General features: G+C 37.7%; 1 protein-coding gene across 1 annotated transcript in view; it reads left to right on the forward strand.

The window, feature by feature from the left end:
* The first annotated feature begins 1,977 nt into the window (after window positions 1-1,977).
* The window catches only part of ATL1 (atlastin GTPase 1), a 76,448-nt gene continuing 51,010 nt past the window's right edge, over window positions 1,978-27,415 (forward strand). Inside the window, 1 exon segment of the mRNA XM_032621214.1 lies at window positions 1,978-2,024. The gene's annotated coding sequence lies outside the window, so the exon portion shown is untranslated.

Below are 27,415 nucleotides of genomic sequence, written 5' to 3' on the forward strand. Positions count from 1 at the left end.
AGGATCTGGTAATTAAGAAGCTAGCAGTAATCTCCTAGGCAGAACTGATCTGTGTAGAGTATGGGCAACAACCACATGTGGGTGAAAACTGTGTGAGGAATGGGATGATGGTATCTTGAGGGTCAGGTAGCATGAAGGGACAGTGTTTCTAGGACATTGAAAATTAAGTTTATAGGGAAAGAGGAAGAAACCAGTGAAAAGGGAGAGATTGAGAATTTTTTTTTAAAGTATTTACTGCCTTTTGCTTTCAAAATTGTCTGCAACCTTTGTTACTGCCAAGGCTCTTCCAGATTATATAGTATGACTTTACTTAGAATATTTGTCAGTATAACGCCAGGTGATATCTCTGCAAATGTAGTGGGAAATTTTGCCCACTAGAATTGAGTTAGTTACAGATTATGATGAATCTCCAGCTTTCATTTATCTTGATCTTAATCTAAATTTGCTATCCTAATTTTAAGACAGGCCTGTTCAGTATACAGGTACAAAAATGCATGATACCCTCTTTACTAATGTGACCTTGCTTTTAAGTTAGGGGGAAATGGTACCTGGTAGATAAACGCAGATTTTTAAAATTTCTTTGGCTATGTAAGTGTTGCCAGCATGTTTCTACTAATATGTAACTGGTCTAGGAAACAGGTATTTGAACATACAGAATCATGCAGTATACTGGTTTGTGTTATTTCTGACTGTATAATGCTGTTAAATTCTTTGAGAGTGTGTAAGGGGGTGCTATTTATTTGTACGTTTTTTCCATCGAAAATGTTGCAGTACATTGTCACTGTCTTCAGGCTCTGGGGGTGGGCTGAGGTAGGGAGGGTGTGACGCTGGTATTTGTGTGAACTTGGGCTTGTGATGCTGAGCTTGGTTCATCCCTTTCTCCTCCCTTCTCCTCCCCACTCCTTCCCACCAGCGCCACAGCAACATCCTCAGAGTCTGAGTGAACTGCGCCCAGCGCGGGCACAGAGCCTCCCACCGCCAGCAACCTGCGGCCGGGAGAAGAGCGAGCGCCGTGACAGCGCCCCACCGCCACCAGTCCCCAGACCACCATGGCCAAGAACCGCAGGGACAGAAACAGTTGGGGTGAGTAGCGTATGGTGACTTCTGCAGCCTGCACGGGGACGGGCCCTCCGCCTTCTGCTACTGGAGACGAGGAGGGCCAAGGGCTGCTCGGCGCCAGCATCCAGGGCTGGGAGATGGCCACCGCCGAGCGGCTCCCTGTCGGGCGGGAGGAATGGTGGCCGAGCGGGACCCGTGGAACCGGCATCTGGCTGTGGGGCGAAGGGGCGAAGGCTGCAGCCAAGCGCAGGCCGGAGACTCCCGCTTCTCCCCACCCTCCCCACCCCACCCCACCCCACCCCACCCCAGTCCTCCTCCTCCCAGCATTTGGACAGCACCCACCCGGTCGCCTCCGGGGGATTCGCCGGTTCCGCTTTAGCGAAAGGAGGTGGGCAGGAAGGGCGAGGGTGGTGGGCAGGGGGCGGTGGTTACAGGAGAGGGGCGGAGATCGCCCACCCCTTCCCCACGAGCTGCGGGCTCCCCGGCCTTGCAGGGCTCGGACTCCTGGCTGGCGGGCAGGCTGGTAGGCAGCGTTGGAACAATGAGGCGGAGCGCGCCGGGCCCAGGTCTGACCTTTGCCAACCCGAGCGACGCCTGAGAAGGGGTGCCGCTTGGGAATCCCCTAAGGCTGCGGTACTCATTTTCATCTGGGGGTTGGGTGGGGAATTTGGGAAGAAGGGGAGCAAAGTTGTGGTTTCCAGCCTTCCGCCCCACCCCGACCTGGCACCCCATTCAGGCCAGCCCTAAGGGTGGCATTGTTCTCAGATTTTACCTTTTGGAGATGCAGGGCTCATGATTCAGCATCAGGCCGAGGGGAGGGGGAAGGAGAGGCTAGGCCCAGTGGGTTCACGCCGCGAGTGGGAGGGCGGTGCTCACGCAGGCGGAGAAGAGAGGGCGCAGTGATGCAGGAGAAATCGCAGCCCCGCCCGCTCTGCTGCTCCAGACTCGGTGCGGGCGGACGGACGGTTAGTGTGGGCAGGTTGGGCGTCTTTTTCCTCTTTGGGCTCCCGACTTCTTCCAGCCACAGTGAACCCACTGCCATCTTAGGGCATTTTATTATCTGCACCAGAGCAGATCTCAGACCAGTGTGGCTTAGTGGGCAGAGAAGTAGTTTGTTCATTAGCTTTGAATTGTTATTTGGAAAGTTTACAGGCACTAGGAGTTCAGGGCTCCTTGATTGACTCTCTTCCGTGTCTCAGTGAGATCTCTTCTATAACTGTCCATCAGATTGAGAGGTATAAATTTTAATTAGTTATTTTGGTTATCTTTTATGAAAATTGATTATCTTTTATCAAAAGATCATATTTTTCCTTGCCTCTGATTGGTCACAGGACCAGCTTAACTCCCAAGTAGGCAAAGTCTACATTTGAGAGATTATCCAACGTTTATGGTAGATGCGGGGAGTTGGAGCAGGGAGGTCTGTCTTTAGTTGTTCGAGTTCAAGAGAAATCGGTTCCATTTTCTGATATCACCAAATCTCAATTTTAGTAGGCGTGACTATTGCAATAACACCATTTTGTTTGCTTCTTCTGAAATATGGGTAAACTTTTTCAGTGTCCCCTTTCCGTCCTTTCCCTTGGCCTCCAGAGTAGGAGTTTCTTGAATAGTCACAGTTAAGGTGTGTATGTTCAAGTCAATTTTGGTCTTAATCTCTGTGCACTGTTGACTCAACCCTGTTAAGAGACAGGCATGTGAAAATTTATTCTGATGATTAAAATTTTTCTCCTTCACGAAGCTTTGGATCATTATTTTTCAGTATTGCCTTTGGTTACAAATTTCTTATGTAGTGGAGGTTTTTTCTTTCTTGAGAATGTGGTTCTCAAATGGGATTTGCATAAAAATCACACTGGGAACTTATTAGAAATGCAGATTCCCACATCTTCCAGCCAGAGCTTTTGCCTCAGTACATCTGAAATAAGGTCTAGGAATCTGCCTTTTATTAGCATTTTAGGTGATTGAGAAGCAGATCATCTTTGGATGTTACCTTCAGAAACACTGTCTTATTTACATTTGATAGAAACGTATTCTAGGCAGTTTACCCAGAAGTCATGAAAAGAGTTTTGAGTCAAGTGATGAATTAAGAAAAGAAATACCACAGTTACTATGTGTTCACTGGAAATTTCACAGAAAAGAAATAGTGGAATTGTGGGGTCTTATCTTGATGTTCTATGGAAATGCTTTACTACTCAGATTTTTCTTTGCTGTAAAGTGTATATGACATAAATGACTTAGAAAATGTAGCATATGGAGTAGGACATAGTAGAAGTTTTTGGCAAAGATGTTAGCCATGTCTGTCTTGATTCCATTTTATTACCAGCATCTAGTACAATGCCTAACGTGTAATAGGCATTTAATAATAACTAACATCACTAAGCTAATATCATATGAAGTAGGTATTATAATTCTCATTTTACATATTAAAAGGTAAATAATAGAGCTAGGACTCCAACTCTGGCAGTTTGACTTGATTCTTTTGCCATCACCAGTATTTTGTTGAATGGATAATACTTTCTGCATTGTTTAGAACTATAGTTTTCAAGACACATTCATCTGCATTATTGCATTTGATCTTTAGCCTCCTAAGTTGTCAAGACATATTCCCTGTTTACAGATGAAAAAACTGAGTCTCAGGTAGGTTAAATAACTTGGTGAAAGTCACATAGTATTTAGTAAGTTAAAGGACTGAGATTAGAACCTAGAGTTGTCTTCTAATTTATTTTCTATAACATAATGCTATGGAATGTTTTTATGTTTAATGGGGCATGGTGTGAGGTTAATAGAGAAAACAGGCCCTCATAGAAGGCAGAGTTCTCTGATGAGAAAAAAACTCAGGTGATAGCTTAGAAAGGAAGACAGTAAACTGACCTTATCATCTAGCTAAATACATATTTTTCAGATGAGTTAGAAATCAAAGGGCAGAGGGGAAAGCTAAACTATCCAGAATTGGAAAATACAGGATTTCCAAGAAAAGTGCAAGAGAGATACTTGCAAAATTTGTAAGGGGGACCTAAAGTTCAGATAAGGGCCCTATAGGACCAATAACAGGTATTATTTTTATCTGAGTGGTCAGAGAGCTGTTAGGTCCTACAGGGGCCATGGAAGCTAGAAAACAGAAAAGCATCTCTGCTGACACCCAGAGTTGGGTGGTGTTTGAGGATCATACCTATACATACAACTGGGAAGCAAATCTGTGCTTCCAAAGCTGAGAATCCCACCACCTGTACCTGGATCTACACTGAACTAGAAGTTTGAATAAATTTAAGCATTTAAAAGTCAATTCTTGGGCTTCCCTGGTGGCGCAGTGGTTGAGAGTCCGCCTGCTGATGCAGGGGACACGGGTTCGTGCCCCGGTCCAGGAAGATCCCACATGCTGCGGAGTGGCTAGGCCTGTGAGCCATGGCCGCTGAGCCTGCGCGTCTGGAGCCTGTGCTCCGCAACGGGAGAGGCCACAGCAGTGAGAGGCCCGCGTACCGCAAAAAAAAAAAAAAAAGTCAATTCTTAGAAGGTAGGCATTATTATCCTTATTTTAATATATAAGGAATCTGACACACAGAGAGTATAACTTCCCAGAGGTTTGATAATTTATGTTATAGACCTAGGATTTAAATTTAGGGTTGTTTGTTTACCGGGTCCATGTGAGAAGGACAAGGAATTAAAATAGAATCCAATAGGTGCCACAACAAGCCTGTCTAGGCTTAAGCTGGTATGAGAAATCAATGCTCTATAAACTTGATCGCTTTGGACTAGAAAAGAAGGCAAAGAATATGCTAGTATGGAAGACAAAGGAGACAGATGAATATCAGAAACAGTAGCCCAGAAAGCAGTCTTTCAATGTTGGGCTTAGAGTTTAAGTACTCCCAGAAACAAAACAGAAGTGTACCCGTTTTTATTTGTTTTTGTTAATCACAGTTGCTTAAAAACTTGGGATGCCACCTGGTAATTTGAGTTTTCAGCAATGTAAAAGAAACTGTTGGTGCAATATTGCTTTAGAAGAAGAATATTTGCACTAAAGTGTCAGCTTTTCCTGCCCCTTTAAAAAAAACTCTTAGCTTCACAGTAAGTGTAGGAAACGTCTATTTGTTGAAAAGGCATTTGCTGAAAATTAATTTTTAGGTTTCTGTTTTTTTTTTTGAGGAAAGGTTAAAAACAATCTTGATTATAATAATCCCCTGATCTTTCTTTTCCAGTTGACTGTATTCTGTTTTCCTTGGAATGAGACCCTTTGTCCCTTTGTACTTGCCTCATTTTCTATATATCTGTTCCTCTTGAAACAAAATAAAATTTCTATTGGGTCATACATGTACTTCCCCTACAGACTCTTCCCTCCACATTATTCTAATTTAATTTGCCTTCCCTACATATTTTTTCATATATATTTTTCATATATATATATTTTATACTTTATATCTGTTTACCTTGTCTTGATGGCTCTTGGGTTATATCTTTCCTCCATTTCAAACTCTGTAACCTTTATTATCTTTAGAAACCAGTGACTAGACTGTAAGTGTAACCTGTGATCATTGGGAAAATGATTTACTGTGAGAAACTTTAGTCATAAAAAATAGTTGCATGTTTTTAAAGTTGGAGGCTCTTTTACATAAAAATTATTCTATAAAAATGTCTATATATACAAAAAAATAAAACATGTTCAATTTTAAAAAGTATAATAATGAGCACCTGTATCCCCGCTCCCCAGCTGAAAAAATAGAACTTTATCAATATTTTGACACTGCTTGTGTGCCCCTCCTTTATGGCAACATCTCATTATAAATACTTTCATAAATTTGGTGTTTCTCATTTCCTGATCATTTTATATATATATATTATATATATGTATGTGTGTATATATGTAACATATATCACTAAATTATATATTATTTAGTTTTACATTTTTAAGACCCTAAAATAAATGGAATCTAGCGTATACATTTTTCCACAAAGTATTTTGTTTACTTATAATACCCACACTTGGTATTATAATAGATGTGAAATGATATCTCACTATGGTTTAAATCTGTGTTTTACTGATTACCAATGAGGTGTGAGTATATTTTCATACATTTATTAACCATTACTATTTCCTACTCTGCCTATTTGCCCTTTGCTGATCTTTTGTCAGGTTATTTGTTCTTTGCTACTTTGTGATGTGACTTTGCTCTCTTGATGGTATATTTTAGTAAACAGAAATTTTATATTTAAAAATAGTTAATTTAATATCTTCCTTTATGGTTTGTGCTCTTTGTATTTTAAGAAATCTTCCTCTACCTCAAAGTTATAAAATTTTCTCCTATAATATTTGGTTTTAAAATTTTGCATGTCTCTTTTTTTTCATTTTTTTAAAATTGTGGTAAAATACACATAAAATTTACCATCTTAACCATTTTTAGGTGTGCAGCTCAGTAGTGCTAAGTACATCATGTTGTTGTACAACCACCACTGCCGTCCATCTCCAGAATTCTTTTCATCTTGCAAAGCATCTGTACCCATTAAACACTAGCTCCCTATTCCCTCCTCCGCCAGCCCCTGGCAGCCATCATTCTGCTTTCCGCCTCTGTGATATTGACTGCTCTAAGTATCTCATATAAGTGGAATCAAGTATTTGTCTTTTTATGACTGGCTTATTTCACTTAGCATAGAATCCTTAAGTTTCATCCATGTTGTAGCATATGTCAGAATTTTCTTCCTTTTTAAAACTGAGTAACATTTCATTGACTGTATATACCACATTTTGCTTATCCATCCGTCAATAAACACTTATGTTGCTTCCACATTTTGGCATCTGTAAATAGCGCTCTTATGAACATGGGTGTTCAAATACATCTCTTTGAGACCTGCTTTCAATTCTTTGGGTATATACCTAGAAGTAGAACTGCTGAATCATATAGTAGTTATAGTTTTAATTTTTTGAGGAGCTGTCATACTGTATTCCACAGTGGCTGTACCATTTTACTTTCCCATTAATAGTGCACAAAGGTTGTAATTCCTCTACATCCTCACCAGCACTTGTTCTTTTCTGTTTTCTTGAATAGTAGCCATCCTGATAGGTGTGAGGTGGTATCTCATTGTAGTTTTTATTTGCATTTCATTTCCTAATTTCTCTTGTTTATTTCTTCTTTGATTCATTGGATGTTTATGAGTGTGCTGCTTAATTTCCACAGATTTGTGAATTTTCCAGTTTTACTTCTGTTACTCATCTCTAACTTCATTCCACTGTGGGTTAGAGAAGATATTTTTTATATGATATCTGTCTTTTAAAAATCCACTGAGACTTAATTTGTGGTTAGCATATGATCTTGTGGTCTAGCATATGATCTATCCTAGAGAATGTCGTATATATACTTGAGAAAAATGTGTATTCTGTTGTTTGGTAGAATGTTCTATATAAGTCTGTTAGACCTAGTTGATTTACCGTGTTGTTCAGATTCTCTGTTTCCTTGCCTATCTTCTGTTTGATTGTTCTATCCATTATGAGTGTGGGGTATTGAAGTCTCCAACTTAACACTTCACATATTTTGATGGCCTGTTATTAAATGTATAAATGTTTATAATTGTTATATCTTCTTGATGCATTGAACCTTTATTAATATTTAATGTCCCTCTTTGTTTCGACTTTTTGAGTTAAAGTATATTTTGTCCGCATTTACCATTAGAATTGGAATATCTTTTTCCATCCTTTCACTTTCAACCTATTTGTGTCTTTGGATCCAAAGTGAATCTCTTGTAGATAGCATGTAGCTGGATCATATTTTTTTTATTCATTATACCAGTCTCTGTCTTTTGATTGGAGAGCTTAACCCATTTACATTAATGTAACTTACTGATAAGGAGGGATTTACTTCTGTCATTTTGCTATTTATTTTCTATATGCCTTATAGCTTTTTTTGTTCTTTATTCTTGGCTTTTGGCTTTCAAGTTCTTTGGAAAGCCCAACTGAGATTTTTTAAATTAAAATTGCATCCAATTTGTAGATTAGTTTGATAGAATCAAGATTTTTACTATATTAAATATTCCTATCCATGTACATGGCACATTCCTTCATTTATTTAGCTTTTGTTTCTTGATGTCTTGCAGTAGTTTAAAAACTCTCCTTGAATGGCCTGCTTATCATTTGTTAGTTTTGCTCTTATGTTCCTTACATTTTCTGTTGTTATGATATTTTCCCCTATTACAACCACCCCTCAATATCTGTGGGGGATTCATTCCAGGACCTTCTGCAGATGCCAAAACTGACAGATGCTCAAGTCCTATAGTCTGCCCTTCGTATTTGTGGGTTCTGCTTAGGCAGAGTCAGCCAACCACGAACTGTAAACATAGTGTATGATTCACAGTTGGTTGAATCCACTGATGCAGAACCTGCCAGTATGGAGGGCCAACTGTGTATTTATTGAAAAAAATCCACGTGTAAGTGGACCTGTGCAATTCAAACCTGTGTTGTTCAAGTATCAACTGTATATATATATATATATATATATTTATATATATGGCTATTAATAGTATATAAAATGCAGTCAGCTTTTACATATTTATCTTATATCTAGGAACCTTATTAAACTGTCTTATTAATTCAGCTAAATTGCCTGTTGATTTTTTAGGGTTTTCTACATAAAGAAACCTATCATCTGCAGTAGTTATTGCTTTGTTCATTCCTTTTAATCTTTGTCTTTTATGTCTTTTTCCTGTCTTAATCAGGTTAAGAATGTTCTCCTTTATTCCTAAGTAATATATTTTTTTAAATCATCACTGCATATTGAATTATAATAACTGCTTTTTCTGTAATTATTGAAATAAGCATATGGCTTTTATTCTTTAATTTTTTAATATGTTTAATTATAAGATCTTCTTTGTTGAAGTGATCTTGCATTCCTGGAATAAACCGAGGCTAGACATACTGTATTACCTTTTTAAATACATTGCTGGATTTGCTAATCTTTTAAAGATATTTCCAAGCATGTTTACAACTAATTTTCTTTTTTTATACTTTCCTTTTCTGACTTTGGTATCAAGGTTATATTAACTTTATAAAATGAGTGGGGGGAAATTTTTTTTCTTTTCTTTTTGATTCTCTAGAAGTGTTTATATGAGATTAGAATGATCCAATGTGGGAAAACTAGTCTATTAAACCATCTGGACCTCCTGTCTTCTTTTAGTAAGATTTTGAACTATTGATTCAACTTCTGTATTGGTTATAAACAATTAAAGCTTTCTATTTCTACTTGAGTCAGATTTAATAATTTATATTTTTCTTGGAATTTGTCCATTTTGTCAACTTGGCATGAGATTGTTCTTAATTTTCTATTATTTTCTCTGCTGAATTTTATCTGTATCTTCCTAATTACATCTTTTATCATTGATCTCTCCTTTTTCTCTTTTATATTTACCTAATTTCTGTTTATCTCTATCATTTCCTTCTTGTACTTTCTTTGGTTTCATTCTATATTCTCTTTTTAACTTAAAAAAAAGTTGGACACTGAGCTCATTTATTTTGAGCTTGCCTTCTTTTTCTAATATATGCATTTAGGGCTATAGGTTTTCTCTAAATATCAATTTTGCTGTATCCTATATGTGTTGATATGCAGTAGATTCAATCTCAATCAGTTTGAAGTATTTTAAATGTCCACAATGATTTCTTTCTTTACCTGTGAATATACAGAAAGTATGGATTTCTAAATTATATTTTTGTTGATATTGATTTCATACTTAATTTTATTCTAGTCAGAGAATATGTTGTACAGTAGCACCATTTTCTATGCTGATAGAAATGTTCTGTATCTATACTGTTCAATATGTTAGTCTCTAGCCATGTGTCTTTTGGGCATTTGAAGTATGGCCAGTGAGAATGAGGACCAAACACTTAATTTTATTTAATTTTAATTAATTTGAACAGCCACATGTGGCTAGTGGCTGTAATATTAGGCAGTTCAGGTTTATAGAATACCTGGTGTGAACTTTGTTGAAACTTGTTTTATGTCCTACTACGTGTTTAATTTTTTACACATATTCCATGTAGGTTTGAAAAGCACTTTTTGTTTACTAAGTTTTGATGCAGTGTGCTATATATGTTTGTTAGCTCAAGCTTATTAAATGTATTGTTCATATCTTTCAAACTCTAACTGATTTCTGGACTGCTTGATCTACCAGATACTGATATCTGATAGATACTTTAAAATTCTGCGAGATGTTTTAAAACATGACAGTGGGTTTGCCAATTTTCCCTTAACATTCCCTTAAGCTTTGTTTATGGACGTTGAGCTAAGTTGTTAGGTGCACACAAATGTGGACTTGTTACATCTTCCTGATGAACTGAGCCTTTTATTTTTATGTAGTGAACCTCTTTCTCCTGAGTATTGCTTTTTGCCCCAAAGTCTATTTTTTCTGATACTAATATAGATGCTTCATATGTCATTTGCTGTTTTATTTAGTCTGTGGGCCTACTGAGCAGGAGTGGCTGGAGTAGGAGGCTGACTGACGTTCACAAAATGAGTCAGTCACCTTGTCCATCTGATTTTTGAGAGCTTCCTCTACAGTAAATGCCCCTTGGTAAGCATTCACATGAGGCCACATATTCTTACACTCTCTTCCCACTCCAAAGGTCCAGGCACATACTTCTTGAAAGTACCTTCAAAATGTTGGCTACTGTCTGTGAATTGTTGCAGTTCTGTTCCTTTTGGCATGTGCTGCAAGCCTCATAGGTGTTCACATATCTGGTCACATATCTGTCCACTCTGTTAGAAGGCAGTAAAGGTTTCATCTTCACTCTTGCCTCCAAGTGTCATGAATGCCTTTCATGGGCAAAATCTAAACGAGAACCCTGCTAAGAAGGGATTGTAAGAATTGTAGTACTGTAGTTTCCACACTTCCAGTCTCTGCGATGTAAAGAAGAGCTTAGAGGGACTTCCCTGGTGGCACAGTGGTTACAAATCCGCCTGCCAATGCAGGGGACACAGGTTTGACCCCTGGTCCAGGAAGATGCCACATGCCGCGGAGCAACTAAGCCCATGTACCACAGCTACTGAGCCTGCACTCTAGAGCCCTCGAGCCACAACTACTGAGCCCACGCGCAGCAACTACTGAAGCCTGCGCGCTCTAGGGCCTGTGCTCCGCAACAAGAGAAGCCACTGAAATGAGAAGCCTGCACAAGAAAACGAAGAGTAGCCCCACCCCCAGCAACCAGAGAAAGCCCGCACACAGCAACAAAGACCCAATGCAGCCAAAATAAATAAATAAAGATAAAATAATAATTAAAAAAAAGAGAGACAGTGGCTAAATAAAAAAAAAAAAAGAAGAGCTGAGAATGGTGGAGATAGACCTGAGCATGACACAGACAATATTCAGCAGAAAGAGTAGCCACCCATTTTCAAAATAGCTGACTCAGAGATGATTAAAGGATGAGACAGTTCCTTAGAAACCAAATACTATGACTGCATGAGGATTTGTTTTCCTTAATGGGGACTACACTTCCCATGTGCTTTTTTTTTCTTAAAATATGTGAACATATTTTCTCATGATTAGGTATTTTTGTATAACATGCTTTCAAATGGCTCCATATTTTGCATAGTATAGCTGTGACATAATTTATTTACAGTACCCTAGAGTTAGGGATTTAGATTGTTTCCAATTTTTTGTTATATAAATAATGCTGTAATGAACCTTTATGTAGATAAATACATGTGCACAATCCTGATAGTTTCCTTAGGATAAATTCCTAGAAATTGAATTGTTTCATTAAAGGGTATGTATATTTTTTTAGTGTTTTTTAATGTTTCCAACTCTGAGTGTATATATTTTTTAACCTTTGCAAGTTATAAAAGCTAAAAAGTTTATCTCCTTTTAATTAGCATTATTTCTTTAATTACTGAGAAGACCTAACTTTTCCCCATGTCTATTAACCATTAGTATTTCTTCTTTTTATCAGTTACTTATCTTTCTATTGAAGTCTTTTCATGTATATACATGAACATATGAAATATATGTGTATGTATATTTTATATATATATACACACAGTGCCCTAATCATGATGACATTGTTCTTCTAGAGGCATCATTTAACCATTTATGGAATGCTTTTGGATTCAGTATAAATAAAGAGCCTGCCAAATGATTTACTTGTTTCTTCCAAGGCTCTGAAGTTGCAGGACCTGCATTATTCCTTTTAACCCTCTTCCTCCTCCAGGTTTTTTTTTTGTTTTTTTTTTTTTTTGCGGTACACGGGCCTCTCACTGTTGTGGCCTCTCACTGTTGTGGCCTCTCCCGTTGCGGAGCACAGGCTCCGGACGCGCAGGCTCAGCGGCCACGGCTCACGGGCGCAGCCGCTCCGCGGCATGTGGGATCTTCCCGGACCGGGGCACGAACCCGTGTCCCCTGCATCAGCAGGCGGACTCTCAACCACTGAGCCACCAGGGAAGCCCCTAACCCTCTTCCTCAAGGGTGTTGTTAACAGCAGAACAATCTGAGAGTCTGCATGGTAGTGTTTTGTGGTCTGCTATGTGTAATCATCTCATTGTAACTTCTATTTCTACTCTTGTTGAAACATTCTTAAAATTCATTTTATGAGTTAATCTTTTGTTTTTGTTTCCTCAACTCTATTTGTCCCTTTCTGTATACACTCCCTTTTGATGTGTTTTTGGAAGTCATTCTAAGGTGCTCATTCAATGTTTTCTCTGTCATTCTTCAAATTCTGTTAGAAAGAGACATAATAGTTTAAGGAGAAATAATATTTCAGTTGCCAAGAGACGGTTTCCTAGGTGCTATGTCTTTTTCTCTATAAAGGCTTCAACATACTCAGAGTTAGTCACCTTGTGAGGTTTAATTTTTGCTGGAGACATGAAGTATAGATTTTATTTTTACAGAGTTTACAATTAAAATTAGAAATATACACCCACAGCATTTCCAGTATATTAAAATGATTATTCCCCATCTATAAGTTTTTGAAGATTTCCTTTCAACATTATCTTAATTCGGGAACCGAGTGGCCAGCTTCCAGTGATTTAAAACACCACATAGAATGGAAAAGTCCCTAAAATCCCTTTACTGAATATAAGATTTAGTATTTAAAAAGGCGAAACGATATATATTTTTTAGTTCTCTCCTTGTAAGCTATACATTTGTATTATCCATAGTAAAATGCTAATTCCCATCTGATTTGCTTCTGACCTGTTTCCTGCTTTTTAAACATTTACATAGTGCTCCAGGAATTGAAACTAAGTTTAGTTTAAGCAAAACATATTTAAGAAGGTAGAAATCTGGCGCTAAAGAGATTTGGCATGCATTCCAATGGACTTTTGGATTCTTTTAGAGCAAGAATAATATTTACTGCTTAGATAAAATATAGTTACGAATAATGAATCAAGCTCAAAATATTTGTTCTTGATTATCCTGTATATTCTAATACTTTTCAGTTATTTTCTATTAAATTCATATAAATATTTATTGAGTGCCTACTGTGTAAGCTTCTGTTACAAGTTTTTAAGAAATGGAAACATGAGTAAGACAATCTCTGCTCTCCAGATATTTTCAGTCTGTGTTTTCAATTTTGACGTTTTTTACAGAAACTGAAGTTTTTCTAAATAGTTTTTTAGCAGCTTTATTGAGATATAATTCATATACCATACAATTCACCCACTTAAGGTGTATAATTCAATGGCTTTTAGTGTATTCAGGGCTGTGCACTCATCACCACAATTTTGGAACATTTCATTAGCCCCCAAAAGAATATTTGTACCTCTTAGCCATCACCCCCTAATCCCCTTCCACTCCCCAGTCCTAGGCAACCACTAATTCACTTTCTGTCTCTATAGATTTGCCTATTGTGGACATTTCATATAAATGGAATCATACAGTATGTGGTCCTTTGTGACTGGCTTCTTTCATTTAACATTGCGTTTTCAAGGTTCATCCATGTTTTAACATGTATTGGTTCTGCATTTTTTTTTCTTTTTTTTTTTTTTGCGGCACGCGGGCCTCTCACTGCTGTGGCCTCTCCCATTGTGGAGCACAGGGTCCAGACACGCAGGCTCAGCGGCCATGGCTCACGGGCCTAGCCGCTCCGCAGCATGTGGGATCTTCCCGGACCAGGGCACGAACCCGTGTCCCCTGAATCGGCAGGTGGACTCTCAACCACCGCGCCACCAGGGAAGCCCGGTTCTGCATTTTTTATTGCTGAATAATATTTCGTTGTATGGGTATACCACATTTGTTGTTCCATTTATCAGTTGATAGATGTCTGTGTTTAGCTTATCTAAATAGTTTTATGTGTAAATATTGATTACCATAAATATATGTAGAGATTGATGGTAGCAATAGGTTTTGGATAGGAAAAAACTTTCTTAACTTTAGATGAAATACAAACTAATGATTATATATTTATGAATATTCCATAGATTAATTCGATTCCATTTTTCATTCTATTAATAATAAAATATTTCTGTATTTTTAAAAGTTTCCTTACCAAAAAGGAATATTTAATATGGTAATTGGCTTACATTGTCATGAGACTTTTTCCTGTAAACTATCTCATTGTTTTAAAGTCACAACTCAGATATTTGTTTTGTTTTACAGCATACTTATATCACACTTAATATATAATCTCCTTCCTCTTCATTTAGCCTGTTGGTAGCTCTTCAAAGACCTTGAACATCTAAACTGAAAGTTCAAAGTTATGTGTCTCATCCACACCTACCATATAAAGGTAGAGTTGGACAGGATAATCATATACAAACATCCACTGATGCCTTTTCTCTTTCCCTCACCCTCAATATCCAAAATCCTTTCAGATTGGGCCTATCTTGCTTTGCATGATCCGGCCCTTCATAATCTTCCCAACCTGCTCCATCCATACCATACTCCTTGCTGTTCCTCAAATACGCCAAACACACTCTCCTACACACTTTTTTCCCCAGTGATACTATACTATACAATACATACTATTTTATACCTTGTATTATATTTTCATAATATATATCGGCAGTTATTTCAAATGAGCTTCCTTATTCTTTGTAACTACCTTGTATTTCATAGGTGAATGAACCGTAGTTTATTAATCAGTCCCTTGATGACGGGCATTAACACTGCTTCTGTTGTTTTGCATGTGTATGAGTCTGTCTGCAGGATGAATTCTTTGAAATAGCATTGCTGGGTCAAGGAGTGTGTATATTTGTATTTTTGATAATTATTTGTCAAAATGCTGCCTGAAGGTGCTGAATCCATTTAAATTCTGCAGCGTCTGAGGATACAGATTCACATTCCAACTAATGAAAGGAATTATCTTTGATCTTTGTAAATCTGATATATAAAAAATGTATCGGGCTTCCCTGGTGGCGCAGTGGTTGAGAGTCCGCCTGCCGATGCAGGGGACGCGGGTTCGTGCCCCGGTCCGGGAGGATCCCACATGCCGCGGAGCGGCTGGGCCCGTGAGCCATGGCCGCTGGGCCTGTGCGTCCGGAGCCTGTGCTCCGCAACGGGAAGGCCACAGCAGTGAGAGGCCCGCGTATCGCAAAAAAAAAAAAAAAAAAAAAAAAAAAAAAAATTATCAATATATTTTTTCATTTTTTATTTGCATGAGAATGAAGATCTTTTCCTATGTGTGGAACCATTTGATATTGTGGTTTTTGTCAGTTGCTTGTTCGTATCCTCTGTCCGCTTTTCCTGTTCCACATTTGGATCTAAGTTTTATTTGGAATTGATTTTTATTTATGGTGAGAGCTAGGGATGAAGGTTCATTTTTTTTTCCCTTTATGAATATCCAAGTTAATTAGCATCCTTGATTGAAGATCATCCTTTCTTCATTTATTGCAATTGCACATTGTTGTAAGTCAGATGCTTGTGTCTATGTGGGTCTGTTTCTGAAATCTCTAGTCTTTATTCATCTACTTGTCTATCCTTGTGACAATATCACCCTGCCTTAATTATTTTAGATTTAAAATATCTATTGGTGTCTGTTAGTGTAAATCCCTCAACTTTGTTCTTCTTTAAGGTGGTCTTTGTGTTCTTGGCTCTTAGCCTTTCCATATGAGCTAGTAAATCTTCATAAAAAGGATTTGTACAAGAAAGAAATAAACTTGTTAATCAACTAGAAATATTGCTGAGAATTTGATTGGTATTATAACCAAATTAAGAATCCAGGAGAGCATTGACATTTATAACAGAGAGCCTTCTAATCTGAGAACATGTATCAATATATACTCCCTTCAATAATGTTTTGTATATTTCTGTACAAGTCTTAAATATCTGTCATTAGATTTCAGTGGTACATTGGAGCCAGCTCATACTAGCTCATGAGAGATGATCAGGTGCATCTTTACCCAGCAGCACACTCCGTGAGTCACACTGGTAGATTGAAAGGGGTCATAGTGGTAGTATTTATATCACAGAAATTGGCAAATGCTACAAATCAGGACTTTTCCACACCCACCTACCTCTAAGAGCTGGTTGTTAAATATCTACCAGCACATCATTTAAATTTATTATGAGATGTATCAGGTTTTATAATGACATGTAACTGGTGTTTTTATTGTTTAAAAAATTAAGGTATAATATACATACAGTAAAATTTCCATCCATATATTTTCCTTAATTGTTAGTTCAAGTCTTTTTCCCATTTTTAATTGGGTAATTTATTTCATTATTATTGAGTTTTGAGAGTTCTTTATGAAGTCCTTTATAAGACATATGATATGCAAGTATTTTCTCCAAGTCTATGGCTTGTCCTTTCATTTTCTTAACAATATTTTTTGAAGAGCAGACACTCCTTTTTTTTTTTTTGGGTTATGAATTTTTTTTTTTTTTGGGTACGTGGGCCTCTCACTGCTGTGGCCTCTCCCGTTGCGGAGCACAGGCTCCGGACGCACAGGCCCAGCAGCCATGGCTCACGGGCCCAGCCGCTCTGCGGCATGTGGGATCCTCCCGGACCGGGGCATGAACCCGTGTCCCCTGCATCGGCAGGCGGACTCTCAACCACTGCGCCACCAGGGAAGCCCCAATGAATATTTTTTTAGCTGACTTACTTATCAAAAATTTTCATGACAAGGTCCTATGGTATAGAACAGAGAACTATATTCAATATCCTGTGATAAACCATAATAGAAAAGAATATTTTAAAAAAGAATGGGTATATATGTATAACTGAATCACTTTGCTGTACAGCAGAAATCAACACAAAACTATAAATCAAGTATATATATATATTTCTTTTAATAGATCTTTTTGGAGTATAATTGCTTCACAATACCATGTTAGTCTATGGTGCACAACAAAGCGAATCAGCCATATGCAGACACGTGTCCCCATGTACCCTCCCTCTTGAGCCTCCCTCCCACCCTCCCTATCCCACCCCTCTAGGTCATCGCAAAGCACCAAGCTGACCTCCCTATGCTGCTTCTCACCAGCCAACTATTTTATATCCGGTAGTGTATATATGTCAATGCTACTCTCACTTCGCCGCAGCTTCACCCTCCCACCCCATGTCCTCAAGTCCATTCTCTATGCCTATGTCTTTACTCCTGCCCTGGAACTAGGTTCATCAGTACCTTTTTTTTTTTTTTTTTGGATTCTATATATATGCATTAGCATACGGTATTTGTTTTTCTCTTTCTAACTTCACTCTGTATGATAGACTCTAGGTCCATCCACCTCACTACAAATAACTCAATTTCATTTCTTTTTATGGCTGAGTAATATTCCATTGTATATATGTGCCACATCTTCTTAATCCATTCATCTGTCGATGGACATTTAGGTAGGTTCCATGTCCTAGCTATTGTAAATAGTGCTGCAGTGAACATTTTGGTGCGTGTCTCTCTCTTTTTTTTTTTTTTTTTTTTTTTTTTTGCGGTATGCGGGCCTCTCACGGTTGTGGCCTCTCCCTGTTGTGGCCTCTCCCATTGCGGAGCACAGGCTCCAGATGGGCAGGCTTAGCAGCCATGGGTCATGGGCCCAACCACTCCACGGCATGTGGGAACCTCCCGGACCGGGGCACGAACCCATGTCCCCTGCGTTGGCAGGCAGACTCTCAACCACTGCGCCACCAGGGAAGCCCTGGTGCATGTCTCTTTTTGAATTATGGTTTTCTCAGGGTATATGCCCAGTAATGGGATTGCTGGGTCATATGGTAGTTCTATTTTTAGTTTTTGGAGGAACCTCCATACTGTTTTCCCTAGTGGCTGTATCAATTTACATTCTCACCAACAGTGTAGGAGGGTTCCCTTTTCACCACACCCTTTCCAGCATTTATTGTTTCTAGCTTTTTCTATAAAGGCCATTCTGACCAGCGTGAGGTGATACCTCATCATACTTTTGATTTGCATTTCTCTAATAATTAGTGCTGATGAGCATTTTTTCATATGCCTCTTGGCCATCTGTATGTATTCCTTGGTGACATGTCTATTTAGGTCTTCTGCCCATTTTTTAACTGGATTGTTTCTTTTTTTGATATTGAGCTCCATGAGCTGTTTGTATATTTTGGAGATTAATCCTTTGTCTTTTGTTTCACTTGCAAATATTTTCTCCCATTCTGAGGCTTGTCTTTTTGTCTTGTTTATGGTTTCCTTTGCTGTGCAAAAGCTTTTAAGTTTAATTAAGTCGCATTTGTTTATTTTTGTTTTTATTTCTGTTACTCTAGGAGGTGGGTCAAAAAAGATCTTGCTGTGGTTTATGTCAAAGAGTGTTTTTCCTATGTTTTCCTTAAAAGTTTTATAGTGTCTGGTCTTACATTTAAGTCTTTAAGCAATTTGGAGTTTCTTTTTGTGTATGGTGTTAGGGAGTGTTCTAATTTCATTCTTTTACATGTAGCTGTCCAGTTTTCCCAGCACCACTTGTTGAAGTAGCTGTCTTTTCTCCATTGTTTGTTCTTGCCTCTTTTGTCGTAAATTAGGTTCCCATATGTGCGTGGGTTTATCTCTGGGCTTTCTATGCTGTTCTATTGATCTATATTTCTGTTTTTGTGCCAGTACCATACTGTCTTGATTACTGTAGCTTGGTGGTATAGTTTGAAGTCACGGAGCCTGATTCCTCCAACTCCGTTTTTCTTTCTCAAGATTGCTTTGGCTATTCGGGGTCTTTTGTGTTTCCATACGAATTGTAAGATGTTTTGTTCTAATTCTGTGAAAAATGCCATTGGTAGTTTGATAGGGATTGCATTGAATCTGTAGATTGCTTTGGGCAGTATAGTCATTTTCACAATATTGATTCTTCTAATCCAAAAACATGGTGTATATCTCCATCTGTTTATGTCATCTTTGATTTCTTTCATCAGTGTTTTATAGTTTTCTGAGTACAAGTCTTTCACCTCCTTAGGCAGGTTTATTCCTAGGTATATTATTCTTTTTGTTGCAGTGGTAAATGGGAGTGTTTCCTTGATTTCTCTTTCAGATTTTTCATCATTAGTGTATAGGAATGCAAGAGATTTCTGTGCATTAATTTTGTATCGTACTAATTTACCAAATTCATTGATTAGCTCTAGTAGTTTTTCTGTAGCATCTTTAGGATTCTCTATGTATAGTATCATGTCATCTGCAAACAGTGACAGCTTTACTCCTTCTTTTCCAATTTGTATTCCTTTTATTTCTTTTTCTTCTCTGATTGCTGTGGCTAGGACTTCCAAAACTATGTTGAATAAGAGTGGCAAGAGTGGATATCCTTGTGTTGTTCCTGATCCTAGTGGCAATGCTTTTAGTTTTTCAGTATTGAGTATGATGCTTCCTGTTGGTTTGTCATGTATGGCCTTTATTATGTTGAGGTAGGTTCCCTCTATGCCCATTTTCTAGAGAGTTTTTATTGTAAATGGGTGTTGAATTTTGTCAAAACCTTTTTCTGCATCTATTGAGATGATCATATGGTTTTTATTCCTTAATTTGTTAACATGGTGTATCACATTGATTGATTTGCGTATATATATATATATATATATTTTTTTTTTTTTTTTTTTTTTAAGATGTTGGGGGTAGGAATTAATTAATTTTTTTTTTTTGCTGTGTTGGGTCTTTGTTTCTGTGTGAGGGCTTTCTCTAGTTGTGGCAAGCAGGGGCCACTCTTCATCGCGGTGCGCGGGCCTCTCACTATCACAGCCTCTCTTGTTGCAGAGCACAGGCTCCAGACGCACAGGCTCAGTGGTTGTGGCTCACAGCCCTAGTTGCTCCGCGGCATGCGGGATCCTCCCAGACCAGGGCTCGAACCCATGTCCCCTGCATTAGCAGGCAGATTCTCAACCACTGCGCCACCAGGGAAGCCCCTTGATTTGCGTATATTGAAGATTCCTTGCATCCTTGGGATAAATCCTACTTGATCATGCTGTATGATCCTTTTAATGTGCTGTTGGACTCTGTTTGCTAGTATTCTGTTCAGGATTTTTGCATCTATGTTCACCAGTGATATTGGTCTATAATTTTCTTTTTTTGTGATATCTTTTTCTGGTTTTGGTATCATGGTGATAGTGGCTCCGTAGAATGAATTTGGGAGTGTTTGTCCATCTGCTATATTTTGGAAGAGTTTGAGAAGGATTGGTGTTAGCTCTCCTCTAAATGTTTGATAGAATTCGCCTGTGAAGCCATCTGGTCCTGGACTTTCGTTTGTTGGAAGATTTTTAATTATGGCAATTTCGTTACTTGTGATAGGTCGTTTTATATTTCCTAATTCTTCCTGGTTAAGTCTTGGAAAATTGTACCTTTCTAAGAATTTGTCCATTTCTTTGTGGTTGTCCATTTTATTGGCATATAGTTGTTTGTAGTAGTCTCTTATAATCCTTTGTATTTCTTCAGTGTCAGTTGTGATTTCTCCTTTTTCATTTCTGATCTTATTGATTTGTGTCCTGTCTCACTTTTTGTCGATGAGTCTAACTAAGGGTTTATCAATTTTGTTTATCTTCTCAAAGAACCAACTTTTAGTTTTATTGATCTTTGCTATTTTCTTCGTTTCTATTTCATTTATTTCTGCTCTGATTTATGATTTCTTTCCTTCTACTGACTTTGGGTTTTCTTTTTTCTTCTTTCTCTAGTTATTTTAAGTGTAGGGTTAGATTATTTGAGATTTTTCTTGTTTCTTGAAGTGAGATTGAATTACTATAAACTTTCCCTTTTAGAACTCTTTTTGCTGCAATCTATAGGTTTTGGGTCATCGTGGTTTTGTTGTCATTTGTTTCTATGTATTTTTTTTACTTCTTCTTTGATTTCTCCAGTGATCTCTTGGTTATTTAGTAGTGCACTGTTTAGCCTCCATGTATTTGTGTTTTTTACAGTTTTTTTCCTGTAATTGATTTCCAGTCTCACAGCGTTGTGGTCAGGAAAGACGTTTGATAGGATTTCAATTTTCTTAAATTTCCCGAGGTTGATTTGTGATCCAAGATGTGATCTACCTTGGAGAATGTTCCATGTGCACTTGAGAAGAAAGTGTATTCTGCCACTTTTTGGTGGAATGTTCTATAAATATCAATTAAATCTATCTGGTCTATTGTGTCATTTAAAGCTGGTGTTTCCTTATTTATTTTCTGTATGGATGATCTGTCCATTAGTGTAAGTGGGGTGTTAAAGTCCCCTAGTATGATTGTGTTACTGTCGATTTCTCCTTTCATGGTTGTTAGCATTTACCTTATGTATTGAAGAGCTCCTGTGTTGGGTGCATAAATATTTATAATTGTTATATCTTCTTCTTGGATTGATCCTTTGATTATTATGTAGTGTCCCTCCTTATCTCTTGTAACAGTCTTTATTTTAAAGTCTATTTTATCTGGTATGAGTATTGCTACTCCAGCTTTCTTTTGATTTCCATTTGCATGAAATATCTTTTTCCATCCCTTCACTTTCAGTCTGTATGTGTCCCTAGTCTGAAGTGGGTCTCTTGTAGACGGCATATATATGGGACTTGTTTTTGTATCCATTCAGCCAGTCTGTGTCTTTTGGTTGGGGCATTTAATCCATTTACATTCAAGGTTATTATCGATATGTACGTTCCTATTACCATTTTCTTAATTGTTTTGTGTTTGTATTTGTGTGTCTTTTTCTTCTCTTGTGTTTCCTGCTTAGAGAAGTTTCTTTAGCATTTGTTGTGAAGCTGGTTTGGTGGTGCTGAATTCTCTTAGCTTTTGTTTGTCTGAAAAGCTTTTGACTTCTCCATCGAATCTGAATGAGATACTTGCTGGGTAGAGTAATCTTGGTTATAGGTTTTTCTCTTTCATCACTTTAAGTATGTCCTGCCACTCCCTTCTGGCCTGCAGAGTTTCCACTGAAAAATCAGCTGATAACCTTATGGGGGTTCCTTTGTATGTTATTTTTTGTTTTGCCCCGCTGCTTTTAATATTCTTTCTTTGAATTTAATTTTTGTTAGTTTGATTAATATGTGTCTTGGTGTGTTTTTCCTAGGGTTTATCCTATATGGGACTCTTTGTGCTTCCTGGACTTGGGTGACAATTTCCTTTCCCATGTTAGGGAAGTTTTCCACTATAATCTCTTCAAATATTTTCTTGGACCCTTTCTTTTTCTCTTCTTCTTCTGGGACCCCTATAATTCGAATGTTGGGGCGTTTAGTGTCCCAGAGATCTCTGAGATTGTTCTCAATTCTTTTCATTCTTTTTTCTTTATTTTGCTCCTTGGCAGTTATTTCCACCATTTTGTCTTCCATCTCATGTATTCGTTCTTCTGCCTCTATTATTCTGTTATTGATTTCTTCTAGTGTATTTTTCATTTCAGTTATTGTGTTGTTCATCTCTGGTTGTTTGTTCTTTTGTCCTTCTAGATCTTTGTTAAATATTTTTCTGTATTTTCTCAATCCGTGCTTCCATTCTATTTCTCAGATTCTGGATCATCTTTACTACCATTATTCTGAATTCTTTTTCAGGTAGATTGCCTATTTCCTCTTCATTTATTTGGTCTTGTAGGTTTTTACCTTCATCTGTGATGTATTTTTTTGCCGTCTCATTTTTTTTTTTTTTTTTTTTTTTTTTAACGAGTGGGATTCTGTTCCTGTTTAACTTGTTGTTTGGCCTGAGGCTTCCCACACTGGAGTTTGTAGACTATTGGGTAGAGCTGGGTCTCGGTGCTGAGATGAGGAACTCTGTGAGACCTCACTCTGATGAATATTCCCTGGGGTCTGAGGTTCTCTGTTAGTCCAATCATTCAGACTCTGAGCTCCCACCACAGGAGCTTCCGCCCGCAAGCCACGTGGGGTGGCAAAAAAGGCCCTGGGGGCTGTGGGAGGTGGAACTTAGGCTCAAGGAACAGAAGGGGCCCAGGCATGCCCCCCACCCCTCTTCTCAGAGGGCAGGGGACCTCATGTGGGAACCCAGCAGGCTTTCTGGGCTCAAGTGGGCAGGGCAAATGCCCTCCTCTCCTCTCCTGCTCTTCCAGTCTTGGGTCTGGGAGGGCCCCTCCCTCCTGCCTCTCCTGATCCCCCAGCCTCCTTCCTATGCCCCCAAGGACCCATGCAGCCTGGAGGGGCCTTGGAGGGCGGGGGATCGGCCTGGGAGCTCAGCAGTCTCCTGGGGCTCAAGTGAGTGGGACCATCACCCTCCGCTCCTCTCCCACTCCCCCCAGAGGGCCCCTCCCGCTGCCTCTCTTGATCCCCCCGGCCTCCTTCTTATGCCCAAGGACACACCAGACCTGGAGGGGGCTTTGGAGGGCAGGGGATCTGCCTGGGAGCTCAGCAGGCTCCTGGGGCCTGAGTGGGTGGGGCAGTCGCCCACTGCAAAGAGCAGACGTTCTTAATTGAAGAAGTCCAGTTTATAATTTTTTCTTTTATCGGTGTTATGGTCTGGATATTTGAATCTCCCCAAAATTCATATGTCAAAATCCTGAAGCCCAATGTAATGGTATTAGGAAGTAGGACATTTGGGAGGTGATTAGGAAATGAGGGTGGAGCCTCATGAATAGGATTAATGCTCTTATGAAAGAGACTCCCACAGAGCTCCCTAGTCTCTGCCACCATGTGAGGATACAATGAGAAGTCTGCAACTTGGAAAAAGCTCCTTTCCTGACCGTGCTGGCACCCTAATCTCAAAACTTCCAGCCTCTAGAACTGTGATAAATAAAGTTCTGTTGTTTATAAGCTACCCAGTCTGTGGTAGTTTGTTATAGCAGCCTGAAGAGACTAAAACAATGGGTCATGCTTTTGACATCATATGTAAGAAATTATTGCCTAATCCAAGGTCATAAAGCTTTCCTTTTATGTTTTCTTCCCAAAATTTAATAGTTTTGGTTTTATCTTTAGATTTATGATCCATTTTGAGTTAATATTTTATATGGGTGTGATATATTGAAATTTACTTTTTTGCATTTAGATATCCAGTTGTTCTAGCACCATTTGTTGTGAAGACTATTCTTTCTCCATTGAGTTGCCTTAGCATCTTTGTCACAAATCAATTGAACATCCTAGAGAAATGAAAACATATGTCCACACAAAAACTTGTTCATTAAGTTTATAACAGCATTATTCATTTTAGCCAAAAAGTGGAAACAGCCTAAATGCCCATCGACTAATGAATGGATAAACAAATGTAGTATATCCAAACAATGTAATATTATTTGGCCACAAAAAATGAAGTACTGATACGTACTACAACATGGATAAACCTTGAAAACATTATGCTAAGTAAAAGAAAACAGTCACAAAAAATCACATATTGTATGATTCCATTTATATGAAATGTCCAGAATAGGCAAATCTTTGATAGACTAATGGTTGCCTAGGGCTGGAGGTGGGTAAGGGAGAATGGGGATGACTGCTAAAGGGTGTGGGTATTTTGGGGGGTGACCACAGTGTTATAAAATTAATCAGGGTGATGATTTGCACAACTCTGAATATATTAAAAACCATCAAATGGATTTTTTAAATTTATTTATTTTATTTATTTATTTTAGGCTGCGTTGGGTCTTCGTTGCTGTGTGTGGGCTTTCTCTAGTTGCGGCGAGTGGGGGCTACTCTTCGTTGCAGTGTGTGGGCTTCTCATTGCAGTGGCTTCTCTTGTTGCGGAGCACAGGCTCTAGGCACACAGCTTCAGTAGTTGTGGCACATAGGCTCAGTAGTTGTGGCTCGTGAGCTCTAGAGCGCAAGCCCAGTAGTTGTGGTGCACAGGCTTAATTGCGCCGTGGCATGTGGGATCTTCCCGGACCAGGGCCATCAAATGGATTTTTGACTTTAAGTGGGTGAATTATATGGTATGTGAATTATATCCCAATTAAACTGTTACAAAAAGTCAATTGACCAAGAACAAGTCAATTGACTCTATATTTGTGAGTGTTTTTCTAAATTTCATTTTGTAATTATTTGCTGCAAGTATATAAAAATAGAATATAATAAAAAGTCAACTTTATATCTGCAAACTTTGCTAAATTTATTAATAATTATCTGTATATTCTTTTGGATTTTCTACATACATAATCATGTCATCTGTGGTTAATGCTATGTGATTTCTTGTTCTCTAATCCTTTTATTTTTGGTTAATTATCTTCCCTATTGCACTGGCTAAGACTTCCAATATAATATTGATTAGAACTAGTGATCCATGTCAGATCCCCAGTTTCAGGGAAAACTTTCAGTATTTCAAAAATAAGTGTAATCTGGGACTTCCCTAGTGGTCCAGTGGTTAAGACTACACACTTCCACTGAAGGGGGCACAGGTTCACTCCCTGGTGGTTGGGGAACTAACCTCCCACATACCATGCAGTATGGCCCCAAAAACAACAATGAGATACCACTTCACACTCACTAGGATGACTATATAAAAAATAAAATTTTTTTTAAAAAGTGTAATATTAGCTGTACTTGTCAATACCATTGATCAGTTTAAGGAATTTTCCTTCTATTCCTAATTTGTTGAGAGTTTTTGTTTTAATTAGAAATAAATGTTGCATTTTCATACCTGCTTTTATGAATCTATTGAGATGATATGGTTTTCTCTTTCACTTAATGTAGCCAATTATATTGCTTGCCTTTTGAATGTTAAACTAACCTTGAATTCCTATAATAATAAATACTGTGTAGTTGTGATGTATTATATTTTTTATTGTCTCTGGAGTTGAATTGCTATTTTTTTTGAAATTTTTGTCTTTATCTTCATGAGACAATGGCTTATAATATTCTTTTTTTTTTTTTAGTGTTCTTATCACTTTTTGGTATGATAGTTATTCTGAAATCACAAAACAAGTTGAGAATGGTCCCTCATTGTCTGTTCTCTGGTAGAGTTTGTGTAAGATGCCTATTTTTTTCTCTAAATATTTGGAAGAATTCACCATGGAAGCCAGATGAGCCTGGAGTTTTATTTTTTGTTTTGTTTTTGCATGAAGGTTTTAAAGTATGAATTTAACTTATTTTCCAGATGTAAGATTATTCATATTTTCTATTTATTCTTGTGTGATTTTTAAAAGAAATGTTTTTCTTTGAATTTGTCCATTTCATTAAAGTTAACAAATTTGTTAGCATAAAATTATTCATAATATCCTCATATTGTCTTTTAAATATCTGTAGGATCTGTAGTGATATTCCTTTTTCATATCTGATATTGATAATTTATGGGGTTTTTTCTCTTTTATTTCTTTGCTTAGTTTTAGATTACTAAATTAATCATGTTAATCTGTATTTCTAGTTTATTGATTTCTGACATATTGTCTGAAATTTTAGAGGATGTAGAAAAATTCCTAGAAAGATATAATGTACCAAAAGCTTCTCAAGAAGAAGTATAAAACTTTATTACTACTAATATAATTATAGCATCATAAGTATTAATAAAATTGAGGTAGCAGTTAAAAATTATCTCACAAAGAAAATATCAGAGCCAGATGGTTTTACAGGCAAGTTCTATCAAAATTTCAAAAAACTGTTTAATGTTTTACTATAAACTCTTTCTGAAGATAGAAAAGGAAGAACTTGCGAATTTATTTTATAAAGCTAATGTAACTTTGATAATAAAACCAGCCAAAGACAAAATGAGAAAGGAAAGTCATAGACTCAACTCATTTATGAATATAGCTGTGCAAGGCCTAAACAAATTTTAGCAAACTGCATCCAATAGTGTATAATTAAGCTACTGCACCTTGAAAATATTAGGTTCATACAAAAGTGAAAAGATATATCACTCACTACATTAACAGGCTAGAGATGAAAAACCATATGATCATCTCACTAGATACAGAAAAGACATTTGATAATATTTATTTTCCATTTATGATTTTTAAAAATCAATAGTAAACTAGAAGTAGAACTCCCTTAACCTGATAAGATAAAGTGTATCTATCAACGAAACTATAACAAATACAACCTCAAACATTGCACTTGCATTAAAATCAGGAAGTTGTGCCCACTACTACCTCTTTTATTCAACATTGTATTGAATGTCCAATAATACAAGAAAAAGAAAAATACATAAGGATTAAAAAGGGGGAAA

Source organism: Phocoena sinus, chromosome 2, assembly GCF_008692025.1.
Source record: "Phocoena sinus isolate mPhoSin1 chromosome 2, mPhoSin1.pri, whole genome shotgun sequence".
NCBI lineage: Eukaryota > Metazoa > Chordata > Mammalia > Artiodactyla > Phocoenidae > Phocoena > Phocoena sinus.